Raw genomic sequence first — 13,216 nt, forward strand, 5'->3', positions numbered from 1 at the left:
TCAAGCCCGGGTCAGGCTGTGTGCTGACAGCGCGGAGCCGGCTTGGGATTCTCTCTCTCTCTCAAAAATAAAAAATAAACACTTTAAAAAAAAATGCCTGTCTGATACTCACTTGATTCCCCTTGGGAAGACAGCTGCGAGTGGTAAGGGAGGAACTTTCCCAAGAGACACATCTTAAAGGTGCAGCGGGACTCCAGGAAATTTGCCTCCTGGCCTTCCAGACTGTTGAATGCGCTCTTGTGCCTCCTCCACTAAAAGCCTCTTGGGAATTCTTTGAATTGTAAGTCAAATTTACATAGAATCCAGAATTTCTACATGCTTGGTGTTGCTAAAATCCAGGCTTTCTGTCTTTCTTACTGCATAGATGCTTTTTCCACCGAATTCACTAAGCCGAGCAGTGTGACCAATATCCCTTGGAAGTGAATGCTTCGTCTGGTTATCTTGTTGTCATGACAACATCTAAGCTTATTTTACCTTTATAAAAATGAGTCAGAAGCACATGTTTTATGACTCCATTTATATGAAGTGTCCGGAATACGTAAATGTGGACAGAAGACAGAAAGTAGATTAGTGATTGGCTAGGGTCTGGGGAGTTTGGGGTGGGGAAATTAGAGTGGTTTTTTATGGATATGGTGTTTCTTTCGGGAGTGATCAAATGCTCTAAAATTGTTTGTGGTGATGGTTACACAACTCTATGAATATACTAAAAACCATTGAGTCATACATTTTAAATGTGTGAATTGTATACAATGTGGATTTTTATCTCAATAAAGAGGCTATTTTTATTTTTATTTTTTTAAATTTTTTTTTCAACGTTTATTTATTTTTGGGACAGAGAGAGACAGAGCATGAACGGGGGAGGGGCAGAGAGAGAGGGAGACACAGCATTGGAAACAGGCTCCAGGCTCCGAGCCATCAGCCCAGAGCCCGACGCGGGGCTCGAACTCACGGACCGCGAGATCGTGACCTGGCCGAAGTCGGACGCTTAACCGACTGCGCCACCCAGGCGCCCCAAGAGGCTATTTTTAAATGCACAGGCAACACTGAGCTGGGTGTGTACTTGAATTTGTTCCAGTGAAGGAGACAAACCACCTTCTGTCACTAAAGGAGAAGAGTCTAGGCTCTTATCCTGTCTACCCTTACTGTATACACAGTTTCTATTTGGAGCCTTTTTATAGTTGTATTACAGTTAGTGAGCAACAGTTAAGTCAAAAACCACAAAGGCCTTGGTTACAGCTTACCCTTGTTTTTGATCAACAATAACATGACTGATGTCACTATGGCTCAACTCAACCACAAACATGGATTCAGGAAGTTCTGGAGATGTGCTGGGGGCTAGTGGAGATGACCAGCTGGAGATTCGGCTCCTTGGAGAGACAGTGGTTGGCTAGACCTGAGCTCCAGAGGAAGGTGTTGGTACAGGCTGGAAAAAACGTATTCTCCTGACCTGGAGGTGGAATGTTACTATGGAAGGAATCCTGAGGGAAAAAAGAGTTCTCTTGCTTGGCCTGGACATACAGACTGGGGATTCTTGAGAAGAGCTCATTTTGAGCCCAGCATTTCTCTAACTAACTTCCAGCCCAGCACCCCTCTACCACTTCACTGCCCCATCCCTGATCCCCAAGGGAAACCATACCAGATTGGGAGGATGGCGATGCTGGTGGGGGAGGGTGGGGCATCTGTAGTGAAGTGACTGCAGAGCAGGAGAACATGAGACAATTCTCCCATCACTTAGTAACAAGGCCTTCTGTTGGTTACATTTCATGTGTCAATTTGGAGAGGCCACCGTGCCTGGAGAGTTGGTTAAGTCTTCTCTGGATGTTTCTGTGAGGGTGTTTTTGGATGAGACTTACATTAAATCAGTGGGCTGTGAATAAAGCAGATTGCCTTCCATAATGTGGGTGGGCCTCATCCAAGCAGTTGAAGGCCTGAATAGAACAAAAGGCTGACCCTCCTCTGAGTAAGAGGGAATTCTGCCAGGAGACTGCCGTCGTTTGCAACATTGGCTCTTCCTGGCTTGCTGGCAGAACCTTTACACTCCAACTGCAACTGTTTCCTGAGTCTCCAACCTGCCAGCTTCCCCCTTCAGATTTTGGACTTGCCAAGCCTCCACAATGGCATGAGCATACTCCTGAAAATAGATTTCTTTATATATATGTATACCCTATTCTGTTTTCTGGAGAACCTTGACTAATACAGGCCCATATTTCTCTGGCTTCAGGAGGGACACTTGGAACAAAAAGGAAATATTGCTCTGATCTCACCAAAAGGAGACTGAAACACCGCCAACCAGGGACAGGAGCTTCCTGAGTAGGAGCTGAGGCCTCTGTGCGGCAATTTAGTGAGAGCATAGCCGGTGAGAGAACCTGTGAAAAACACGTGAGTCTCCAGCTAGAAGAGGGGATTAGGAGACCCGTGTCTGTAGATGTACCCATGGCTTATGGAGCTTGGAGAAACATGGGCTTACTAACATCCTAAGGCAAGCCCTGCCTGCCAAGTCTTCATATAGAAAGTGCTTCTTCTAGGGACGGTCAGTCCCAGGTTGGCTCTTCAGGCTTGGACAGGTTTGCTTCAAATTTCTGTTCTTTGTGGACATAGGTCATCAACTTCTTGTTGGGCAAAGACAACAACAGACATGTCCAAGTTCAGCCTCAGGAACCACCTTGGATGGCAGAAGCTGGCCCTCGAAGCTTCCCTAACAAATAACAGCAATTCTCGAGAGTCCTCGTGCACACAAGATAATGCTTTAGCGGTCAACAGGGGCTCTCAACTCTGGAATAAATGACGTCCACTTGGTCACTCTTCCTACAAACTATACACTTCTTTGAAACATACAGACACATGCATACTCTGAAGCCAGACTCATGCTGGTAAAAAAAGAAAAAAAAGGAGACAGGGGCTTGATATTTAGGACAAAGGGGTGGGAGCTCCCTGTGAATGACATTACACAAGAGAAGGTATGGAGGAGGAAATGGGGCAGCAGAGAGCAAGGCAATGACCGAGGCCAAGTGAAACAGGAACATCAGCCAGGAAGCATGTGGCTCGGTCTTGGAGACATTTCCTTCAAGTTCCCTCTTGCCCGAAAGCCTAACCAGTGTTGGGATGGCGAGTGCTGTCACCTCTGAGCATTGGAGACATGCATTGTCCACACTGCTCCTTTGGCACATGGCATGGTTTTCTGGAATCATAAGCATTTCTGTTCAACGGTCCTGACTCTTCAGTTAAATGCAAAGGCAGACTTTTTCTTTCTTTTTAGGAATGGTATGTTCCTAGTTTAAGAAAAGGTTCTAGGGGTGCCTGGGTGGCTCAGTCGGTTGAGCATCCGACTTCGGCTCAGGTCATGATCTCGCAGTCTGTGAGTTCGGGCCCCACGTCAGGCTCTGTGCTGACAGCTCAGAGCCTGGAGCCTGCTTCCGATTCTGTCTCTCTCTCTCTCTCTCTCTCTTTCTGCTCCTCCCCCGCTCACACTGTCTCTCTCTCCTTCAAAAATAAATAAACATTAAAAAAAAAAAAGAACATGTTCTAACTTGGGGCACCTGGGTAGCTTCATTAGTTAAATGGCCGACTCTTGATTTTGGCTCAGGTCTTGATCTCCCGGTTTGTGGGTTTGAGCCCCACATTGGGGTCTGCGCTGACAGCACGGAGCATGTTTGGGACTCTCTGTCCTGCTCTCTGCCCCTGCCCTGCTTTCTCAATAAATAAACTTTAAAAAAAAAATTGGTTGTAAGCACAAGGGAAATAAATACAGGAAAGTTGATGCTTATGAAACAGTTGGAAATACTGAAGGAACAGTCATCTAGCCTGAGGCCTTCTGGAATGCCCACCTGAAAACCAAAGAATTGACTAGCACCCCCTCTTCCCCAGGAGCTACGGCCTCTACCCACATTAGGAGGGTGAAGGATCCGGAGGCTGCTGCTGGAACTACTGAGCCCATGAATACACTGCAGTTGCTGTACTCAGGCAGTGTGGAAGCTGGAATCAGGAAACTTGACCAGCAGGCCAACAAAAGATAGCCCATGGCCTCTGCCTACTTCTCTCTTCTGAGACTTGCACAATCAGGAAGTTGCACATCCACAAATACAAAGGAGTCTGGGAAATGGGGTTTTAAGCTTTCCAGCCTCTGAAACACAGAAAGGCACCCCAGGAAGAGGTAGGAATGGATACTCAATGCCAATGGATTTCCAACGCAAGTGGTGATTTTCACTGAGGTGTTACGCTTGCCCTGGCTCGGGAGCAAACTTGTGCTCCTTCCGTTCCCTCGCCCTCAAGATCAAATGCAAGGCTTACTCTCTCTCCACTACCTCCCGTGCCACCCCCTGCTCAAAGGCTGATGAACATTCAAGCATGTTGCAAGGAGGGCTTATGCATATGGAGTTGAGAGGACAGAAACCCAACAATTTCTCATGCCCGTCAGGCAATGGAGGAAGACTGGTTGCTGTCAAGGGGAAGTCCTCACCAGACACCTGCCAGAAGGCAAGTGGCATAGCTCCGTGGCAAAAAGTATAGGGCTTATTCAGATTCAGTTCTGTCCTCATGGCCCACCCCACCTCTCTCTCATCACCTACCTCCCTTCCATCTCCTTCAGTCTGGGGAATACTTTGCTAATCTAGGTGAGGAGTTTTGCTTTTACTCTTGATGTTATCTCCTACGTCTGCTGCCTGTCGGTGCACTTCAGTCCACCAAAGGCCAAGACCAAGATGGTTTTCAAAGGTTGCCTGCACCCAGATCACCTGAGGGCTTGTTAGGACACAGACTGCTGGGTCTGGGTGGGGCCCAAGAATTTGCCTTTCTAACAAGGACACCCGGGTGACTCCGGGTGACTCCGATGTTGCACTGGTAGAACCACTGGCTCAGGCTTTGAAATTCCACCATTCTGTACTTTCTGTTTTCAATTCCCATCCCTAAAGGCAAGAGGAAGGAATGGCTGAACTCTTCAGATCGGGGAGATGGGGCAATGGGAATGAAAAATTGGGGAGAGGAAAAAATGTTTCCAAAGTCAAAACATTGCCATCGCTCAGTAATAATAATATATAACTCCTTGGCTATGCTTTTAATGCTTGAAAGGGTGGTGCTTAATTTAAAGGCAGACTTTGGGGCTGGGAAGGGTAGTATATCCTTTGTGCAAGAAATAAAATCCAGACTAGGTTTTAAGCACAAAAGAAATTAATATAGGGAAATTGGTGCTTCCGGAACAGTTGAGTCCTTTCTCCCTGGTTTTCCTCCTCCTTCCCTTCCTCTCCCTCACGGACCCTCCAGGCTCTCTTAACCACCCTGCTCAGCCCTCGGTCTTGCTTCTTTCCTCTCTGCTCCTGACAGTCATTGGCTCGGTCCAGTCTTCTCCCATGTGGAAGGGCCTAAGCTACTACTTCCAGACACAGTGCTGAGCAGTATACACACATCTCCTGTAGCCCTCCTGCCAATCAGGCCAGAGGGGATTTTAGTGCTCAGTTCACAGATGAGGACAGGAGGACTCAGAGAGGTCACACCACTAGCAGTTGGGGAGTCTAGGACTGGATCCCAGCTTTGTTTGGCTTCTGGTTCTGGGCCCTTCCCCCATCTTCATGATCTGGTGTCATTTTGCATCCCAGACTGGGGGACAGAGACCTTTAGCAGGAGACCTGCAATCACTGTGTGAGCACCGGTCCTGGTAGGTGTTAGTCTCTGGGCCAGAGCTTTATGGGATGTGTCACTCATGGTGGGGACAGCAGGACCAGTTTTCCATCCAAGAGGCTCATTCCCTGTACATTTGTTCATTTCTGGGACATTCTTTTTGAAAATGAACTTGGTGGGAACTTAGGTTTTATTCCAAAAAAAAAAAAAAAAATCCCACAAAATTCCCAGCAAACCCCAAATTGTGTAGATTGGAGGGAGGGGGCATGTTATTTTTTGGCAGAAAAAGTCTGGCAATAAACTTCTAAAAACATAATAAAAGTGATTTTTAACATCCTGTTTTTCCTCCTTTTGTTGATTTTTGAACATTTCTTCCCAAGCAAAGAGTTACGCAACAAGACCTGAAAATTGCCAAACCCTTATTTTATTGGTAGTTTTATTTGATTCCTTCTCTGTTTCTGTGCACCTTATCGGCTCTGAACCTTCACCTAGGAAATGAAGGGACTTTATAGCACTCTGACAGTGGCCCAGAAGCCACATGGGGCTAGATGACAGTTTCCTAACAGTGAAAAAAGCAAAGCCAAGTGAAGAGCTCTGAAAAGCTAACTGTAGGCTATCATGCTCATACATGATCTGTCCGCGGGCAGGTAAACCTTGAACCTAGGAATATGGAGATCTGTGATAACTGGTTCCTGCTCTTCGTCCTGAACCAAAAAATTCAAATCTCCATGTCTTTCTGAGTATTTTCAAAAACTTCCATTCTCCATATCCCATGAAAGCCAGTCTGGTGCAGGGGTTAGGAGTGCAGATACTAGAAGTAGACCAAATATATATTTCTCCAGATCTTAGTTCTGCCTCTTCCTAGCTGTGTGATCTTGAGCAAGTTACCTGACCTCTCTGTGGCTCAGCCTCCTTACCTGTAAAATGAGGCTGATAAGGTTAGGGTTGATAGGGTGGATAAGGTGGATTGAATTAGTTAATACATATAAAATGCCTACTTTAGAGCAGTCGCTGGTGTGTAGTAAATGCTCAATTAAACTTGCTATTCTTATTGGTCTTGTGGCATAAATTAGATCACAATGTGTGAATACTTCTATGAATACCTTTCTGGTTTCCAGAGTGGTAATGGAATCACAATGTCCTGGTCCTTGCCAATGATGAGTCATAGCAACAATTCCTGCAGAACAATTTGCTCCTTGTAAGCAACATTTGTCATCCTTTTATTTATTTTTTATTTTTAAAAAATGTTTACTAATTTCTAAGAGAAAGAAGGAGAGAGAATGGGGGAGGGGCAGAGAGAGAGAGAGAGAGAGAGAGAGAGAGAGAGAGAGAGAGAATCCCAAGTAGGATCTGCACTGTCAGCACAGAGCTGGGTGTGGGGCTCGAACTCAAGAACCATGAGATCATGGCCTGAGCCCAAATCAAGAGTCAGATGTTAACTGACTGAGCCCCCCAGGTGCCCCATCATCCTTTTAGTTAGGTCTCCTTTGCTGCCCCACGTCAGAGATTAAGACACAGAGGCGAAAGTCACACATTCAAGCCATCTACCTTGCCATCAGAAGGTCTACTGTGAAATGGGACTCTTTCCTTGTTTCCAACCCAAGCCATGACACCTCAGTCCTGGCCCAGCCATTAACTAGCTGCGTGATGTGGGATATGTTGCTTCACTTCTCTAAGCTTCCGTTATAAACAGGGAAATTAAAGGCTTGGGCCAGAACCCTAAGATATGGGGCTTCCTAGATCCCAGGGAAACCTGCATAGGCTCCGCGCTGATGGGTGATGCACTCAGGTGTAAAGTTCAGTCATCACCAATAAGCCTTGTCTACTGGCAGGAGCCAGCTGGAGTAGTGGAAGCATGGATATGAGAGGCAGAGCAACAATCTGCCCTTTCCATTCTATGCTGGGAGGCAGCAGAGTTGAGATTTAGCACAGCCCCAGAGACCCCACCCCCACCCCAAACATACAGTGTCTGGGAACGACGTGGAGGCAAAGTGAATATTGACAACACTTGGCCCATGTTTAAGAGTACCTAGCTGGTGGGGGGAACCTGGGTGGCTCAGTTGGTTGAGCATCCAATTTCCGCTTAGGTCATGATCTCAGGGTTCGTGAGTTCAAGCCCCATGTTGGGTTCTGTGCTGACAGAGCCTAGAGCCTGGTTCAGAATCTGTGTCTGTCTCTGTGCCCTTCCCCCACCTGTGCACACTCTTTCTCTCTCTCTAATTAAAAAGATAAAAAAATTGTCACATTAAAAAAAAAAAAAAAAGAGTACCTAGCTGGTGGGATACTGCAATTCACAGTAAGAAATATATTTGGTCTTTGGCCCCATTCCTGATGCAGCACTCCAAATCCCCCTGGAATTTCCTAAGCAGTAAGATCTAGAAGGGTGTCTTGTTATATTAACATGGTGACTTTGGGATCCCTACCTAAGGATGAGGTTTGGTTGCCAGAACCAACCAAGCGATTAGAAAGCTGGAACTTTCAGTCCCACCCACCTTGATTTAAGGGGTGGGGACAGGGGCTGGAGATTGAGTTCAATCACCAGTGGCTAATGATGTAATCAATCATGTTTAAGTAATGAAGCCTCCATAAAAACCCAAAAGGATGGGGTTCAGAGAGCTTCTGGCTAAGCAGGAGGAGTTTTGAGGGGAGTGGTGCTCGGAGAGGGCATGGATGGTCTGCATCTTTTCCCCCTACTTGCCCTACGTGTCTCTTCCATCCAGCTGTTCCTGAGTTACATAGTAAGTCAAAATCTGGTAAGGAAAATGTTTTTTTGAGTTGTGTGAGCCACTCTAGCAAACTAATGGAACACAAGGAGGGGGTAGTTGGAACTTCCAATCTATATATAGTTGGTCAGAAGCACAAGTGACAACCTATACTTGCTTGTGATTGTCATCTAAATGTGGCAGGGCAGGGGGAGGGGAGGAGAGCATTCTCGCAGGACTGAATCCTTAACCTGTGGGATATGATGCTATTTCCAGGTAGACTGTGTCAGAATTGAGTTGGATTGTAGGACATCTAGCTGGTGGCTGACAATTGCTTGGTGTGGAGGAAAAGCCCAGACATTAGGATTGGGAACAGAAATATACCTGGCATCAGAAGGATCTAGGTTCAAATTCTAGCTGTGTTATTTCCTCTATGGGTGATCTTGAATGAATCACTTAACCTCTCCCAGCATCCATTTTTCCAAGTATTCTAGTCAGTACTAAATAAATTTAAGTACATTAAGCACCTAGGACAGTTTGAGATAGACTAAGCTCCTAACATTAATTACTGTTATCATCAGCATTTTAACAGTGTCAGCTGGTGGGAAGAGGGAGGCAGGGGAACTGGCTTGCCTAGGCTGGTTCTGGAAAAGATAATCAGGTGGGTTCACTAGACAAGGCAAGCTAGGATCAGGTTCAGGCAATTCTCAGTACCTTCAGGGGGCAAAGGAAGCAGGGAATAATTGTATCTAGATGGTGGAACAAAGTCATGGCTCTTGAGCATTTGACTTACTCCAGCAGAGTCCCACCGTCCAGGGGAAGGGTGGAAAGAAAAGCTGGCAAAGAGCAAGACAGGGTAATTACACCCCAGCTAAGGGGCAGGTCTTCAGTCCTAATGAGGGAAACTGAGGCACAAGGTGGCTGTGGAGTAAAGGAAGGAAGGGGAGAAAAAGTTGTGATGTGGGAGACCTTGTGAGCTCTCAGAGCCCTGCTGTAGCTCAGGAGCTCATTACCAGCCCAACCAGTCCTGGCCACCAGTGGCTCCAGCACTCTGAGCACAGCTTCTAGCAATGTGGTCATCGGATGGCCAGGGAGACCAGCTGTCAGTGCACAACCATTTGAGGGAGAAAGGAGCAAGAATATTCGTCAACAGTGATAAGGGCTTGAGCTTGGGATAAAAAGACTTTTCCTAAAGAAAAACATGTATCTCTGATCAAACCTGGTATGCTCTTGGAAAAGAGAGCTCCTGCCTCTTTCTCAGTGGTCTACACCACTTTTTAACAACTTCTGGAGAAAAACAAAATGGAAAGGCTTGAATGTAAGAAGAAGTAAAATTACTTGGCCTGCAGATTTCGTGGAATTTCCCCAAATCATTCACCAAGTTTAAAATGTTTCAGGCTCAAACTGGGACTTGTTTGTTTCTTTTAATTTAGAAGCAACCCTGAATACTTGAACCCTGTTATAAACTGTGTTGCCAGAAGCCTGTAAGCTTACGCTGCAAATTTCCTGTCATTTGTTTCCTGCTCACTTGTGTGTAGGCATGCTCTACTCACAGGGAGGGGGTGGGGATCAACATCTGGGATAGGTGGCAGTTTTTCTAAACTGGTTTTCTACTTGCTCCTAAGATTTTCATTGAACATCTCTTTATGGTACAGTTCCAAATATCTATTGCTCCTGTACAAATCCCTGCGTGATTTTGGCCTCTGCCTTGAGCTTAGTAAGCTTGTTGTTTCTGCTGCCTTTGGACAAGTGTCCATATAAGGCTTCCTTAACTTCAGTTGTGTGTCACAGGATTTCATCCAGGCTTTAACTCTGAAATGAGTTCTCTAAAGGAATGAGCTCTCTTTGCTGATGCAATTAACAGTAGCCACAACCATTTCTTTTTATGATTTTAAAATGTTTACTTATTTTGAGAGAGATGGGGAGGGGCAGGGAGAGAGGGAGAGAGAATTCCCAGCATTCTCCCCACGGTCAGCGCAGAACCTGACATGGAGCTCCATCCTACAAACTGTGACATCATGACCTGGGCCAAAATCAAGAGTTGGACGCTTAACCAACTGAGCCATCCAGCACCCCTCTTTTTATTTCTTTCTAAGAGGAAAGCCTTCAAAGAAGTCTGAGGTTTGAAAAATTGGAGAAAGTGGCTTATATTTTCTGGATTAAAAATATTTATAGATTGTTCCTTTCAGTGTGGATTATAGACTTGGCTTAAGTTGACTTCATGGTCATCTGGTGATTAAGAAAATAATTTATCATACTTCTTTTGTAAAATTAAATTTTTTTTAACGTTTTTATTTATTTTTGGGACAGAGAGAGACGGAGCATGAACGGGGGAGGGGCAGAGAGAGAGGGAGACACAGAATCGGAAACAGGCTCCAGGCTCTGAGCCATCAGCCCAGAGCCCGACGCGGGGCTGGAACTCACGGACCGCGAGATCGTGACCTGGCTGAAGTCGGACGCTTAACTGACTGCGCCACCCAGGCGCCCCTGTAAAATTAAATTTTAAGAGGGGGGTAGAGGCAGAGGGAGAGGAAGAATCTTACGCAGGCTCCACACCTTGTGTGGAGCCCCACTTGGGGCTCGATCTCATGACCGTGAGATCATGACCTGAGCCCGAATCAAGAGTCAGAGATTTAACCCACTGAGACACCCAGGCACTCCTATCATACTTCTTATAACTATATCTGAAATAGCATCCAACTCCCTTTTGGCACCAAAATTTCAGTGTAGGTACAAGATCAGAGAAGATGGTTTGGGAACAAACGGGTAAAGATGATTACTTAGTGAATTTCGTCAAAGCCTATTTTAAAAATGTGCTGTTGGGGCACTTGGCTGGTTCAGTTGGTGGAGTGTGTGACTCTTGATCTTGGGGTTTTAGGTTTGAGCCCCATGTTGGGAGTAGAGATTATTTAAAACAAAAGATCTTAAAATAAAAAATACTGTTTTTTGGAGTGACAGTTATGTGGGTCTAAAGTTTTATATGAATAAGTAATTAAAAATTTCACTCAGCATTTGCATAGATTGAATTTGATTATCTATTAACAGAATATAAAACATTCTCAGGAGTAATTTTGGCTTTACACTGGCTTTCTATGTTTATGAGCTTTATTAGATTGAACTGGCCTAAAACCAGCTAGAAAAGATTCTGTTGCAGCTCTGATTTATTGGTTTCACATTCACTGAGTCAGAAGCTTTTATAAAGGCCTATTTTGTAGGTAAATCATATCGTGGGCTCAACACTTTTATGAGTACAACCTTTCATTATAAAAACATTCCCTTTTGGTTGGTTCTGTTAACGAACAATTTTGGTTAGAAAGTAAATATTGGTTGATTTATTCTTGGTTATTGAGTATGAAGTGAATGAGCAAGAAATGTGTGTGTGGTTTTATTAATGGACTAGAGTAAATGTAAATTTTTTCCTTGAGTTATAAAAACATGTTTATAATCGCATTTCCAGACCAATGATAAGAGTTGGGTCATAAACCAGAGACGATTATTGATTTTCATTCTGTGTTCCTGAGGTCTAATTTATTTTTAATTTTTTAAAATGTTTTTTTTTTTGGGGGGGAGACTGGGGGGGGGGGGGTAGGGAGGGGAGCAGAGAGAGAGAGAGAGCGAGAGAGAGAGCGAGCGAGAGAGAGAAAGAAATATCTCAAGCAGGCTCCATGCTGTCAGGCTGTCAGCACAGAGCCGAGGTAAGCCCAATCCTATGAACCATGAGATTATGACCTGAGCCGAAACCGAGAGTTGGACGTCTAACCGACTAAGCCACCCAGGTGTTCCTTTATTTTTGTATTTTTAAAGATTTTATGTTTAAGTAATCTCTACACCCAACATATTCACAACCCCTAAATCAAGAGTTGCGTGCTTCGCTGACTGAGCTAGCCACATCCCCCTCCTGAGATCTATTTTAAAAATAGCATATACACACAATGTAAAGGAGGGAACCGTAATTCATGTGTGTACAGTGTGTGTATTTTCATGTGTACGTATCAGTCATAAAGCGGTATTTAAGTTCACTCACCTGAGGAATTCTAGTCGAGATGCCAAAGAGAAGGAAAGGAAGAGAAAAAAGTGAACCAAGAAAACCTGGCAGCATTATTTCTTCCTGTTCAGTGTTGTTGGTAAAATGGTAACCAGAGGTTTTTATTACATACAACTAAAAAGGACCAATTAAAGTGTGGGAAATGTTTCCTTTGCAGAGTCCAATGCTAGGCAGGGAAATACAGCCTCACCAGAAATTGCCATAGCAAGTTTCAGTAGAGGATTGTAGAACAATGGGGCCTTGTTAATCCCATACTGTTTTATTCAAATAGTGTGTAATTGAAAGCAATTGCTGCTCCCCAGGCAGGAATTTACAATTGCTACATTGGAAGGGAGGATGATGTGTCATTCCAAGGCAAAATCAGGTCTGGAAAGGGCCTCGTGGTTGGAGAACCGCCTAAGTCCCAAAACAGCTCCCAATCAGGCCAAGTAAAACAAATGGGTGGAGAACCACCCTGTGAAGTCAGTCTACCCACCCCCCACCCCCCCAAACTGAGCTGTATTTCCCTTGCTTCTTTCCTGCCTTTCTGGTGGATTGCAGAAGGTCCCCAGAGCAAGGAGCAAGGGGGAGAAGGCAAAGAAATTCAAATCCTGGATATGCTGTCACTTAACTTCTTGCCCCCCTGGTAAGGGCATACAAGTTCATTCATGAGCATGCATGCATGTGTGTGTGATTTGTAAGTATATATGATCGATAATGATGGTGAATACAGAGCATCCTCCCTTGGCATAAAAACAATGGACAAGAATCAGACATGAGTCAACAGCAAGAGTAGGCTTGACTCTTAATACATTTTGAACAATTTGGTCAATAGTCTTTCAGAGAACAGTCTTCCAGCTTTATGTTGCCATTTTCATGG

At 45.0% G+C, this 13,216-nt stretch overlaps 1 long non-coding RNA gene across 1 annotated transcript; it reads left to right on the forward strand.

Moving 5' to 3' along the window:
• The first annotated feature begins 1,308 nt into the window (after positions 1-1,308).
• LOC121028856 (uncharacterized) lies at positions 1,309-2,802 on the forward strand. Its single transcript, XR_005789467.1, has 3 exons — positions 1,309-1,410; positions 2,222-2,356; positions 2,599-2,802. It is a non-coding gene; the product is annotated as an uncharacterized LOC121028856 (long non-coding RNA).
• Positions 2,803-13,216: the final 10,414 nt, after the last annotated feature.

The sequence above is a fragment of the Herpailurus yagouaroundi genome, unplaced genomic scaffold (genome assembly GCF_014898765.1).
Source record: "Herpailurus yagouaroundi ecotype Mexico unplaced genomic scaffold, PumYag 100, whole genome shotgun sequence".
Classification (NCBI taxonomy): Eukaryota; Metazoa; Chordata; class Mammalia; order Carnivora; family Felidae; genus Herpailurus; species Herpailurus yagouaroundi.